At 41.4% G+C, this 13,374-nt stretch overlaps 1 pseudogene; it reads left to right on the top strand.

The window, feature by feature from the left end:
- LOC101783203 overlaps positions 1-13,247 on the top strand; it is a 24,435-nt pseudogene extending 11,188 nt beyond the window's left edge.
- The last annotated feature ends 127 nt before the right edge of the window (positions 13,248-13,374 follow it).

A 13,374-nucleotide genomic window follows, 5' to 3' on the forward strand; every position in this document is an offset into this window, starting at 1 on the left:
TCTCACCGCTGACTCTCCCCAGCTTCCGCCGGCGGCACTGGCAGCAGGAGGTCGGGGTGGGGAAGAGTGGGGAAGAGTGGGGAAGAGCAGGAGGCGGCCGGTCTGCGCGGGGGGTCGGGGGGGTGTTTTGAGGCGTGGGCCGGGGGGGTGTTTTGAGGCATGGGCCGGTCTGGTTTGACGAGTGTCCTACGTAGACACTCGGTAAACTATTGATTTGCCGAGTGTCCTACTTAGGACACTCGGCAAATTTTTTTTGAAAAAAAATAAAAAATATCTAACAGTTTCAAAAAAATACCAAATTTTCACACGAACTAATATATATTCTCTATTGATTATACAAAAAGTTTTGTAGTCAAACCAAACTCGACCGTCACTTCGACTCTAAATCTTATCGAATCCTCTCAAAGTTACTATTCTTCTTCTGAGATGCTTTGGTTTGTAATCATTGTACATGATGAAATATGCAAAATCTTCTCAATTTTTTTCCACAGCCTCCACGTATTATATCATCACATCATGATAAATCTCATGATTTTCAGACTTTGCTTGTTTTTTTTACAATTTAAAAATACTACTGCCACACGTTCATGGTCGTGTTTCTTGAACAAGATGTTCAAAATTTCTTTTCATTTCATGGGTCAGGTCTCAAATTGGGCCAAATAACATGAATATCATTTTTCTACTCATTTTGTTCCATAATTTGAATTACTTGCAGTTCAAATTTGACTTATACCAAAATTTTCCTTAAAATGCAATTAATTAAATAAATATAGCAAATAAATCCAAAAATATACCAAATTTTAACATGGAGTACCACATGTTGTATGTGGGGAGTAGAAAAAATTTCATGGTGAAAAGAGGAAAAAAAATTATTTTTTGCTGAGTGTCAAAAAAAACACTAGGCAAACGCCCCTCTTTGCCGAGTGTTTTTTTTGACACTCGGCAAACCCCCCTCTTTGCCGAGTGTTTTTTTTGACACTCGGCAAAGAGAGTGGTTTGCCAAGTGTTTTTTATTTGACACTCGGCAAAGCCCCGATTTGCCGAGTGTATTTTTTTTTGCCGAGTGTTTTTGGCTTGGCACTCGGCGAAGAGCTTGTTTGCCGAGTGCTCGAAAAAAAACACTCGGCAAAAAAAATACACTCGGCAACTTTTAACTTTCCCGTAGTGATGGGTGCGCGCCCCTCCACCGACTATCCACGTGAATATAGCATGCAAAAATAAAACCACCAGGTTTAAGAAAAATGGTGGGAGGCTGAAGTGGACAGGATCACAGGATCGACCAAAGAGCGATTTTTTCTTTCTAGTTGGTTCACTGGTCCGATTCTAGTTTCAATTCTAGGTCTAGAAGCTGCTTATCGATCGATCGGCTTCTGTTAGATTTTGACAGAACTAAGAACAAATGACATAGGTGCCGGGGGCAATGCTATATATATATATATCATTATGGCACAACTGCACCAATTTAGTTCCTTACCTATTAGTCTCTCACTTCCTTCATGATTCTCTACTCCTCTTGCAGGAATTTTTAGCCAAAGCACATGGTTCACAATGTGGATTTTGCACCCCTGGTTTTGTGATGTCCATGTATGCACTTCTGAGATCAAGTAAAGAACCTCCTACTGAAGACCAGATTGAAGAGAACCTTTCTGGGAATTTGTGTCGGTGTACCGGCTATAGACCAATAATAGATGCCTTTCGTGTATTTGCCAAAACAGATAATTCGGTATATACCAATTCACCTTCAAAAGATATAGATGGCCAAGCTGTCTGCCCATCAACTGGAAAGCCGTGTTCCTGCAGAGATCTGGCAGATGGCAATGTTAATGCATCTAAAGTACCATTTTCCAGGGAAAGATATTCATCTTGTTCAGATAATGGAATTGATGGAAATGCCTATAGTGACAGAGAACTAATTTTCCCCTCAGAACTTGTATTGAGAAAAATGATGCCACTTAAATTGAATGGACCTAACGGGATCAGGTGGTATAGACCTCTTAATCTGAAGCAGGCACTTCATTTGAAATCTTGCTGCCCAGATGCAAAGCTTATCGTTGGTAACTCTGAAGTGGGAATTCAAACAAAGTTCAAGAACGCCAAATATGAAGTCATGATTTCAGTTACTCATGTTTTAGAGCTTAATACTCTTGAAGTGAAAGAGGATGGCATACATATTGGTTCTGCTGTAAGGCTTACACAGCTTCAAAGTGTCCTCAAAAAGGTTATTGCAGAACATGATCTGCATCAAACTTCATCTTGCCAGGCAATAGTAAGGCAGTTAAAATGGTTTGCAGGAACACAAATCAGGAATGTTGCTTCTGTTGGTGGTAATATTTGTACAGCTAGTCCAATATCAGACCTAAATCCAATCTGGATAGCTGCAGGTGCAAAATTCCAGATAATTGATATGAATAGCAATGTTAGAACAGCCCTTGCAAAGGATTTCTTCCTTGGCTATCGTAAAGTTGACATTAAACCTGATGAAATATTGCTTTCTGTTATACTACCATGGACTAGGCCTTTTGAGTTTGTTAAAGAATTTAAACAGGCTCATAGAAGGGCAGATGACATTGCTTTAGTAAATGCTGGAATGCGTATGTATTTGAGAGAAGTTGATAGAAACTGGATAATTTCTGATGCTACAATTGTTTATGGAGGGGTAGCTGTGGTTCCACTTAGTGCTTCGAAGACTGAAAATTATCTTACTGGAAAGAAGTGGGAGTATGGTATTTTGGAAGAAGCCTTTGATTTGTTGAAAGAAGACATCCCTTTGTCAGAGAATGCGCCAGGTGGAATGGTTGAATTTCGCAGATCTCTTAGTTTGAGTTTCTTTTTCAAATTTTTCCTTTCTGTTACTCATGAAATGAAGAGGAAAGGATTCTTAGAGGAGGGACTGCAGGCAACTCATCTATCAGCTACACAGTCTTACCGCAGGCCTGTTACTGTTGGAACTCAATGTTACAAATTGATCAGGCAAGGAACAGCCGTGGGCCAGCCACTGGTTCATATGTCAGCAATGCTTCAGGTACCTTTTATTTATTTGCATTATCCCTGAAATTAAGGTCTATATATGTTTTTCCTGTCATTTATTTTTTAAAAAAATCGCAATATCTTCCACTATGCTAGGTTACTGGGGAGGCAGAATACACTGACGACACACCAGCGCCCCCCAATACTCTACATGCTGCTCTGGTGCTGAGTAAGAAGGCTCACGCTCGCATACTATCTATCGATGATTCACTTGCCAAATGTTCCCCTGGGTTTGCTGGTCTGTTCCTTTCAAAAGATGTGCCTGGTGATAACCACATTGAACCAATGAACGAGGAGATTTTTGCATCAGATTTTGTTACATGTATTGGTCAGGTATTCACTTCTCATATTTTATCTTGTGCACACTATGTAACTAGTTTGTTTATACTTTCTTATCAGGTCTGGTGAAACCTTTATATTCTTTCTTATCATTGACAGATCATTGGAATTGTTGTAGCTGATACACATGATAATGCCAAAAATGCTGCCAACAAAATACATATTGAGTATTCAGAGTTTCCAGCAATTTTATCAATCGAGGAAGCCATCAAGACAGGAAGCTTCCATCCAAATACCAAAAGACGCCTTGTAAAAGGCAACGTTGAACAATGTTTCCTGTCTGGTGCATGTGATAGAATTATAACAGGAGAAGTTCGAGTTGGAGGTCAAGAGCATTTTTACATGGAACCTCAATGCAATCTTATCTGGCCAGTTGATTCTGGAAATGAAATGCATATGGTCTCATCTACTCAAGTATGCTCTTTTCTTTGGAGCTTTAGATTCACAGCACGAGATATAGGTGTCCATATAGCTGGATGACAAAAATTATGTTGTTGCTCAAGCCATGGAGTATCTCAACACTATACCACTTGTTCTAGACACATGTAATGCCCACGTGGAAGCTGCCCTGAATTTCATTGACCTGACATGTTTTTGCTTGTCCTTCTTCCCCCCTTGTCTGTAGTGATGATGCTGTGGTTCTGGCATAGTTATTATTTTACAAATCTCCAGGACATATGTTGACAAAAATACCTTTTCCAGGGTTAGCAAAGAATATGATAAGGTGCGGCAAAGATTTAGGTGAAACAGGTCAAAACAGAGTATGAAGGAATATGATTGATCACAACTAAAACAGTTTTATTGAATTGCGTTCTGCGGATTTAATTTCTTCTTGAGTTTGGCACTACACAATTTTTACTTCCTGACACTGGTGGGGCTGCTTGCGTCACGAATGAAAAACTGTTGGGAATGTAATTCTTTTATATTTTTACACTACTGGTCACTCATGATATTTTTTTTTCTATATCACTAATTGTACACATTTTGTCAATTGACAAAAAAATTCTTGATATGTAGGCACCATATAATCATCAGAAGTGTATTGCTAATGTTCTTGGTCTTCCACTATCAAAAGTTGTTTGCCGGACTAAGCGTATTGGTGGTGGATTTGGTGGAAAAGAAACCAGATCGGCATTATTTGCTGCAGCAGCATCTGTACCCTCTTATTATCTAAGAAGACCAGTAAAGATTGTTTTGGACAGAGATATTGACATGACAATCACCGGACAGAGGCACAGTTTCCTGGGGAAATATAAGGTACGAATTTAAGCAGTATATGTCTCTCAATCTCTGTTCAGATGAACGCATATCAACAACAAACTTGGTTGTCATGGACCACAAGGTTTCCTTATAAACCATGCCATGCAATACTAGTAGTTGAATTAAATGCTAACAAGTGAAAACTTTACACAGCCACCATGTAATGACTACTACTGGAATGCTCATAAATTGCCAGTAGTGAACTTTTTTCTTCTTCTTTTTTTTTGCTTTTGGCATTTTACCTAAGTTGTTGACCTTTTAGGTGGGATTTACCAATGACGGGAAGATGCTGGCTTTAGACCTTGAAATTTATAACAACGGTGGAAATACACTTGACCAGTCTCTTGCAGTCTTGCAGCGTGCTATGCTTCATTCAGATAACGTCTATGATATATTAAACATCAGGGTCAGTGGTCAAGTATGCCTTACAAACATCCCAAGTAACACCGCTTTCCGAGGCTTTGGTGCTCCACAAGGAATGCTGATTGCAGAGAATTGGATTCACCACATGGCTATGGAACTCCAACGAAGTCCTGAGGAAATAAAAGTAGGAATGCAACTTAGTTTAGTATGTACTACTAGACAAGTCATCCTACTATGGATTAATAGATTCATTGTTTTACAGGAACTTAATTTTCACAATGATGGAATCGAGCTGCATTATGGCCAGTTGCTCCAGAATTGTACAATAAGTTCAGTGTGGAACAAACTAAAGTCATCTTGTAACTTTGTGGAAGCTCGCAAAGCAGTAAGCAATTTTAACACTAATAATCGTTGGAGGAAGCGGGGAATTTCTATGGTTCCCACAAAACTTGGCATATCCTTTGGTGCAAAATTCATGAATCAGGTTAGTTTTGGTCCATAATCAACAGGAAATCCATGTAGTTTTCTATTACCAAACTGAGTTTGCAAGACCATTCGATAATTTTAGTTTTGGACATTTATTATGATTTGGATTCATTAAATGTGAGATTTAGGAAACGTGGTACTGAAGTTTTCCATCCCAATTTTTCAGTACTTCTATTCAGCCATTGAGGTTCCATAGAAATTATCCAAGAGCATTATAATAAATATATATATTTTATGCCTTACTGATTAAATGTAGGCTGGCGCTCTTGTGCAAGTTTACACCGATGGGACTGTCTTGGTAACACATGGCGGGGTTGAGATGGGACAGGGTTTGCACACAAAGGTGGCCCAAGTTGCGGCTTCATCGTTCAACATCCCCCTTGGCTCTGTATTTATATCAGAGACGAGTACTGATAAGGTGGGTTTGTACTCCTATTCTGCATGTCACCGGCTGGTTCTAGTGTCTCTGATTATTTGTATGTTGTAACATTCTTCGACAACAATGGACATGCATATTCTTAGGTTCCTAATGCATCAGCGACAGCATCCTCTGCTAGTTCAGATATTTATGGAGCTGCAGTTTTGGACGCCTGTCAGCAAATTAAAGCTCGGATGGAACCCATAGCAAGCAGAGGAATCCACAGCTCGTTCGCCGAGGTGATGTCATATTAACCTATATTCTCTATCTTAAGTAGTTTGACAACAGTCAAGATTACAATTTGAGCCATCAGTTTCATTTTGATACTTCATAATTCGTGTGTGCTTCTTTGCCATTTCAAGATTTGGATCATCATATCTTTCAGGAGCTCACTGAACTTTCATGTGTGCAATGTTATTTAGGGATTAAGGCCAAAATTAAGCCAATGGAATTTGAGCTCCAATTCAGCTTGTTGCTGAGGCAAAACTGCTTCATGATTCCAATTCAAATACTTAGGCAGCCAATATGCAAACGAGAATACAGTAACAATCAGTTCTAGTGTCTCTGCATAGTTTCAGATTCCAGGGGCTGTTGAGCTGGGGGAGCTTGCTCACCTCCGGTACCTGTTCATAACTGCATAGCTGCATTTAGCCGCCATATGTGCACATAAATGTGACACCATAGATTTGTCACTTCAATAAGAGGGGGGATAAGACGTTGTGAAAGCAGTACATACCATTTTTCATGCTTGTGAAATAGGGTAAAATATGATGCGCTAGTCTGGTTAAATAAGGGGTTGAATGAAACAATTTAATAGTTCAGGGGAGTACAGAAAACTCTTTCCAAATGCAAAAGTATTTTCCAATACAAAATCTTGTTACAAGATTTCTTCATATGTTACAAGCATCCCTGGTGCAGATTATTGGCTTCCCTGGTGTACTGAACCTGTCTTGTGCCGTTGTGCGAATGGCCCTCATCCAAAATTGCTCCTTAACAGTCAATGTGTCTGCTTCCAGTGCTGAATTGCTCCATCCTGTTCAGTAATATATAGTGACCAAATTGAAAAGCAATATTACATTTTTTTCCCATCTGCTGGCTTAGTCGTTACATCTTTGCCCGATTTATCACTCTTTGCCCATCTTACCAAAAATACTGTTCAACATAAAACTGTAAAAAAAATATCGCGTTTCGTTCATAAAACATATAGCTAAATTCATTTTGGTGTGTGACATCATATTTTTCCAGTTGGTTCAAGCATGCTACATGGAACGGGTGGATCTCTCTGCCCATGGGTTTTACGCCACCCCAGACATTGATTTTGATTGGGCAATCGGCAAGGGAACTCCGTACCATTATTTCACTTATGGAGCTGCATTTGCCGAAGTTGAGATTGACACACTAACTGGGGATTTCCATACAAGGACAGTCGATATTGTTATGGATCTTGGCTTTTCAATTAATCCAGCAATTGATATTGGCCAGGTATGTTCTCTACAGCAGGAAATGTTTTCTTTGAAAGTTAATCAGAGGTGCGGAAGTAGTTTTGGGTTAAAGTGCTGCACCCATGCCGTGCGCATCCTGCATGTTAATGTAGGGATGGAACAGCCCCATCCGTAGCTTACCGATAAGTTACAATCATCCTTGGTTTACAAGTAAATAATTTTAACAACCTTCTATCTACAAGACCAAGGATAGATATTCTAGATGAAACAATACATATCACGTATGCTAACCAAACTCTACTTTTCACACACCCTCCCTCAATCACAACCTATCGAGGTTGAGATTGTGCTTGAAAATTTCTAGCTGCCTCACTGGAAGTGCCTTTGTAAATCCATCAACAACTTGATCACCCGTAGGTATATAATCAATACATAATAATTTCTTCGAAACTCTTTCTCATACAAAATGATAAGCAACTTCAATATGTTTAGTTCTAGCATGGAACACAGGATTAGCTTATAGATACTTGGCTCCAATGTTGTCACACCATATTTTTGCCATTTAAGGATGTGATACACCAGTCTCTTTTAGAAGTGTTTGTATCCACATAATTTCAGCTGTGGCATTTGCTACAGCTTTATATTTTGCTTCTTGACACAATAGCTTGTTTGCGTGCACTCCAAGACACAAGATTAGTCCCTAGAAAAATAGCAAAGCCTCCTGTCGACCTTCTGTCATCTAGACAGTCAGCCCAATCCGCATCAGAGAACCCGCTCACAAGCAGTGAGTTGCTCTTACTAATTTTCAATCCGATCTTAGTTGATTGCTTCAAATATCTGAGAATATGCTTAACAGCTAACCAGTGTGTCATTGTAGGCGTATGCAAGAACTGACACACTTTGTTTACTGAAAAGGAGATATCTGGTCTGGTAAGCGTTAAGTACTGAAGGGTTCCCACTATACTTATGTATTGAGTTGCATCATTAGGCTCTAAAGGTCTACCATCAGAAATAGACAATTTTTCACTAGTCAACATAGGAGTATTTACCGGCTTACAATCTCCCATACCAGCTCATTTAAGTATATCCGAGGCATATTTATCTTGAGTAAGAAGAAGTCCATCACACACCTTCCTGACTTCTATTCCCAGAAAGTAACGCAAGTTGCCCAAATCCTTGAGTGCAAAATCTTGGTTGAGATGACGTAACAGAGCTGAACATGCTTCTTGAGATGAACTTGCCACAATTATATCATCAACATAAACCAATAAAAACATAGTAACATTTTTTACTATTGAAATAGAACAGCAAGGTGTCAGCCTTCGATGCCTTGAAACCAAGGTCAAACAATTTTAGACTTAGACGAGAATACCATGCCCTTGGCGCCTGCTTTAAGCCATAAAAAGCCTTGTCCAATTTGCACACATAATTAGGCAAGGCCTTATCTTCATATCCAGGTGGTTGTCTCATGTAAACTTCCTCTTCTAAGTACCCATGGAGGAAGGCATTCTGAACATCTAGCTGTCTTAAGCACCACCCTTTCGAAATAGCAATAGAGAGAACAACTCTAATGGTTGTTGATTTAATAACAGGACTAAACGTGTCTTCATAATCTATACCATATCTCTGCTTAAACCCCTTAGCAACAAGACGAGCTTTATATCTATCAAGGCTGCCATTTGCATTGCATTTGATCTTATAGACCCATTTGCAATCGATAATATTTCTACCCTTTTGTGGTGGACCAAGGTGGCAGGTTTTATTCTTAACCAAAGCGTCATATTCTAGATCCATAGCATGCTTCCAATTCTTGTCATGTAAAGCTTCAAGGACATTATGTGGTTCGCTAGTAGAAGTAAAACCACCAAAAAGAATTGTGCCATTAGTATATACCTTAGGTTTGCATATACCCGCTTGTAGTCTGGTGCGTGGCTGAGCCGATGAAGCATCTGTCATTGTTGTTGTAGTAGACGGCAGCGCACCATCCGCAGACGATCCCCCCTGGCACCGGGCGGATCTCCTGTCGCACCAGCTACAGGTGGGCTGGACCTGTCAGAAGGATTCAGCAGCTATGTCTCCTGGTGCATGGCGCAAGGAGGTTGGACAGCCATAGGCTCGGACGGAGTGGTGTCGGGGGCGATGTGAGCTAGAGGACATGTCGCGCCTGGCGAGAGGTCGCGAGGGGCCCAGGCATGTACGGCACGGGGACAGAAGTACTAGCGCCTGGGAGAGATCCATCAGTGCTGCTGTCGACCGGATCAGCTTCGAGAGTCGCGCCAGGGTCCGATCCTCGCTGTATTCCATCAACGCGTACTGGATTTTGTCCCTAAAAATTGCCATCGCCTTCAAATAACACGTTAGATTTAGTTAGTTGATCACCTACTAATTCACCCCCGACCGTGTGTGGATTGAGAAGAGAAGTAGGTAGAAGAAGGATCTCAAAACGGAGTTGAGCGCCCGCATTTGGATGAAGTTTAGCGAAAGAAAAAATCTGTTCATCAAAGATCACATCTCTTGAGATATAGACACAACCAGTAGTCGGTTTGAGACACTTAAACCCCTTGTGTAGGTTACTGTATCCCAAGAACACACATTCTTTGGAGCGAAATTGGAGTTTGCGGGTATTAAAAGGACGCAAGTTATACCAGCAGGAGCACCCAAAAACTCTCAAGGACAAGTAGTCAAGCTAGACCTGAAACAAACGCTCCATGGGTGTGTCATATTGGAGAACCTTAGTAGGAGTTCTATTTATAAGATAAGTTGCTGCAAGAAAGGCTTCATCCCAGAATTTTAGGGGCATAGATGCATGAGCTAGAAGGGAAAGACCAACTTCAACTTCAACTATATGTCTATGCTTTCGCTCTGCTGACCCGTTATGTTGATGTGCATGAGGACATGACACATGATGAGTAATTCCTACTTTGGTAAAGAAAGAATGAAGTTTCTCATATTCACCTCCCCAATCGGTTTGCATGGTGATAATCTTCCTATTAAACAAGCGCTCAACAAGGCTTTGAAATTCATGGAATTTTTGGAAAACTTCAGATTTAAATTGCAGGAGATAAATCCAAGTAAATTTGCTATAATCATCGATAAAGCTCACATAATATTTGTACCTCCCAACGGAATCAGGAGCAGGCCCCCATACATCAGAGAAAACGAGTTCCAACGGATGACTAGACACACTGGAGGATTTCGGGTAAGGTAGTTGATGACTTTTGGCTTGTTGGCAAGCACCACAAACCTTTATTAGACTCAAAAGAACATGGAAGATCAAATTTCCTAACAACCTTTTCAACTATAGGAGATACAGGGTGCCCGAGACGACTATGCCATCTAGATAGAGACAGCTTTATTACTCCAAAAGCTTGCTTCTCAGATGACGGGGGAGGAAGAGGATAGAGACCCTTGCTGCATCTTCCTTTAAGTAGAATGTTCCTCGTGTCCTTGTCCTTTACCAAGAAGAAATTGGGATGAAATTCAAGGAAAACATTGTTATCGGTGGTAAGGCGATGAACGGAAACAAGATTTTTTTTGAGCATTAGGAACATGTAGAACATTATTTAATTCAAGATTACGATTCGGGGTATGAATAGTAGATTGACCACCATAACTAATATCCATACCTGCACCGCTTGCAGTGTGAACTTGGTCATTCCCAGTGTACTTGTTGCGGAACGATAGCTTCTCTAACTCTCCTGTGATGAGATCAGTAGCTCCCGTGTCGGTGTACCAATTTGTGTCCACCGTGTAGGATGATGTCGCTGCAGCCACAAGCTTTGCATCTGGCACATAATTTTCATCATACCTATGCCAACATCTATCAACTGTGTGGCCCTTCTTGAAACAAACTTGGCACAAGGGGCGATCATCACCACTGGAGTTGTTGTTGAAGCCGGCGCGGTTGTTGGAGAAGTTGCCGCCTCCCTGACGAGGCGGGTTATTGCTGTTGTTGGAGCCACAGCCACGACCAGAGCCACGACCACGGCCTCCTCCACGCCCGCTCGGATTCCCAGATCCTAGGCCGCGACCACCGTAGTTCACCGACAACCCTGATTGTCCTCCCTCCTGGAGAAGACCAAGTCGAGTCTCAAAGCTGAGCATCTAGGAGTAGAGTTCTCCCAGCGAGATTGATTCTCGCCGAGCAACCAAGGCAGACACCAATGGGGTGAACTCTTGGTCCAGCCCCGTGAGTATGTGCTCAACGATCTCTTCTTCTTCAAGCGGTCTTCCTGCAGCCACCATATCGTCGCTGAGCCCCTTCATCTTGCTGAAATATTCAGCTGCTATCATGCTGCCCTTTTTCGTAGTTGACAGGGTGATGCGAAGATTTACCGCGCGAGCTCTGGTCTACGCAGTAAACATCCCCTCGATGGTTGTCAAGGCTTCTGTCGCCGTCTTGCTATTGGCGATGTTGACGAGGATGTCCCTGGACACCGACGTGAGGAGAAGGCCGAGGACTTGCTGATCCACTGCATCCCACTCTTCAAAGGCGGGATTGGGATTCTTGTTCCCATCTTTATCTTCAATCTCCTTGACAGGTGCTTTCAAGGTGCCTGTGAGGTGACCCTCAAGTTTGGCACCGCGAACTACAGCACGCACCTAAGCTCTCCAGAGAGCGTGATTCGCCCTGGTGAGTTTCTCGGAGACAGCGCTTCCGAGCATTGGGTTGGATGGAATTGCCGACGAGCTGGCCATTGGAAGGTGGAGGTTTTAGGAGTAGATTGAATCTAGGCTCTGGTGACCATGAAAGTTAATCAGAGGTGTGGAAGTAGTTTTGGGTTAAAGTGCTGCACCCATGCCGTGCGCACCCTGCATGTTAATATAGGGATGGAACAGCCCCATCCATAGCTTACAGATAAGTTACAATCATCCTTGGTTTACAAGTAAATAATCTTAACAACCTTCTATCTACGAGACCAAGGATAGATATTCTAGATGTAACAATACATATCACATATGCTAACCAAACTCCATTTCTCACATTCTTGACCCAGTAAGACCAATGTCTCCTATGATATAATTCCTAATTGTCGCCTCTGTCGTACCTTACCATGGTGTATGTTTCAGATTGAAGGAGCTTTCATCCAAGGTTTGGGTTGGGTAGCCTTGGAAGAGATAAAATGGGGGGACGATAACCACAAATGGATTCCACCTGGACACCTCTTCACCTGTGGTCCTGGATCTTACAAAATACCCTCTGTCAATGATATACCTCTGAACTTCAAAGTTTCACTATTGAAGGTAAATGATATACCTCTGAACATCGCGGACGTAGTTAAGAAATGTTCCGACACCAGTTTCCATATGAGTAGTCAGTCCGAAATGTTCCATGCAAATTTAAACTACTGCAAAAAATCATAAAATAAATTGGACATTAAACCCCTTAGTCTCTTCCATTTGTTAAGCATTATATAATTATTTTTCACTCCTCTGTGTATGCATTCTACCGTATGTTTCCCACTCTATTTATCGATGGAGCACATTATCTAGATCCTAGCTAGTTCAACAGCTTCATGATTTAGTGGGTAGATTATGATTGGCTCATTGGCATCATGTTACTTCTTTCTTTGTAGGGGGTACCAAACCCAAAGGCTATTCATTCTTCCAAAGCTGTAGGAGAGCCGCCATTTTTCCTGGGATCCTCTGTCTTTTTTGCGATAAAGGATGCAATCTTAGCTGCAAGGGCTGAGGAGGGGCACATCGGCTGGTTCCCACTGGACAACCCTGCAACTCCTGAAAGAATAAGAATGGCGTGTGTTGATTCCATTACAAAGAAATTTGCTAGTGCATATTACCGGCCCAAACTTAGCGTGTAAAGGTTGCTGCCAATGTTGAAGGACCAGTATATAAATATCTATGTGAACCCACAAGCCTTTTCTGTTCATAATAAAAACAAAGTGTGTTCAGTACTTCAGTACCTGAAAATATAGTGAACTAAAAACAGGACAATGTAAATTTTGGGATTGCCGCTGCTGTGGAGAGCACACGGTGGTCCTGAAAAATGTTAACCCTCATAGGGGTTGATACATTTTCTCA

The sequence above is a fragment of the Setaria italica genome, chromosome VIII (genome assembly GCF_000263155.2).
Source record: "Setaria italica strain Yugu1 chromosome VIII, Setaria_italica_v2.0, whole genome shotgun sequence".
Classification (NCBI taxonomy): Eukaryota; Viridiplantae; Streptophyta; class Magnoliopsida; order Poales; family Poaceae; genus Setaria; species Setaria italica.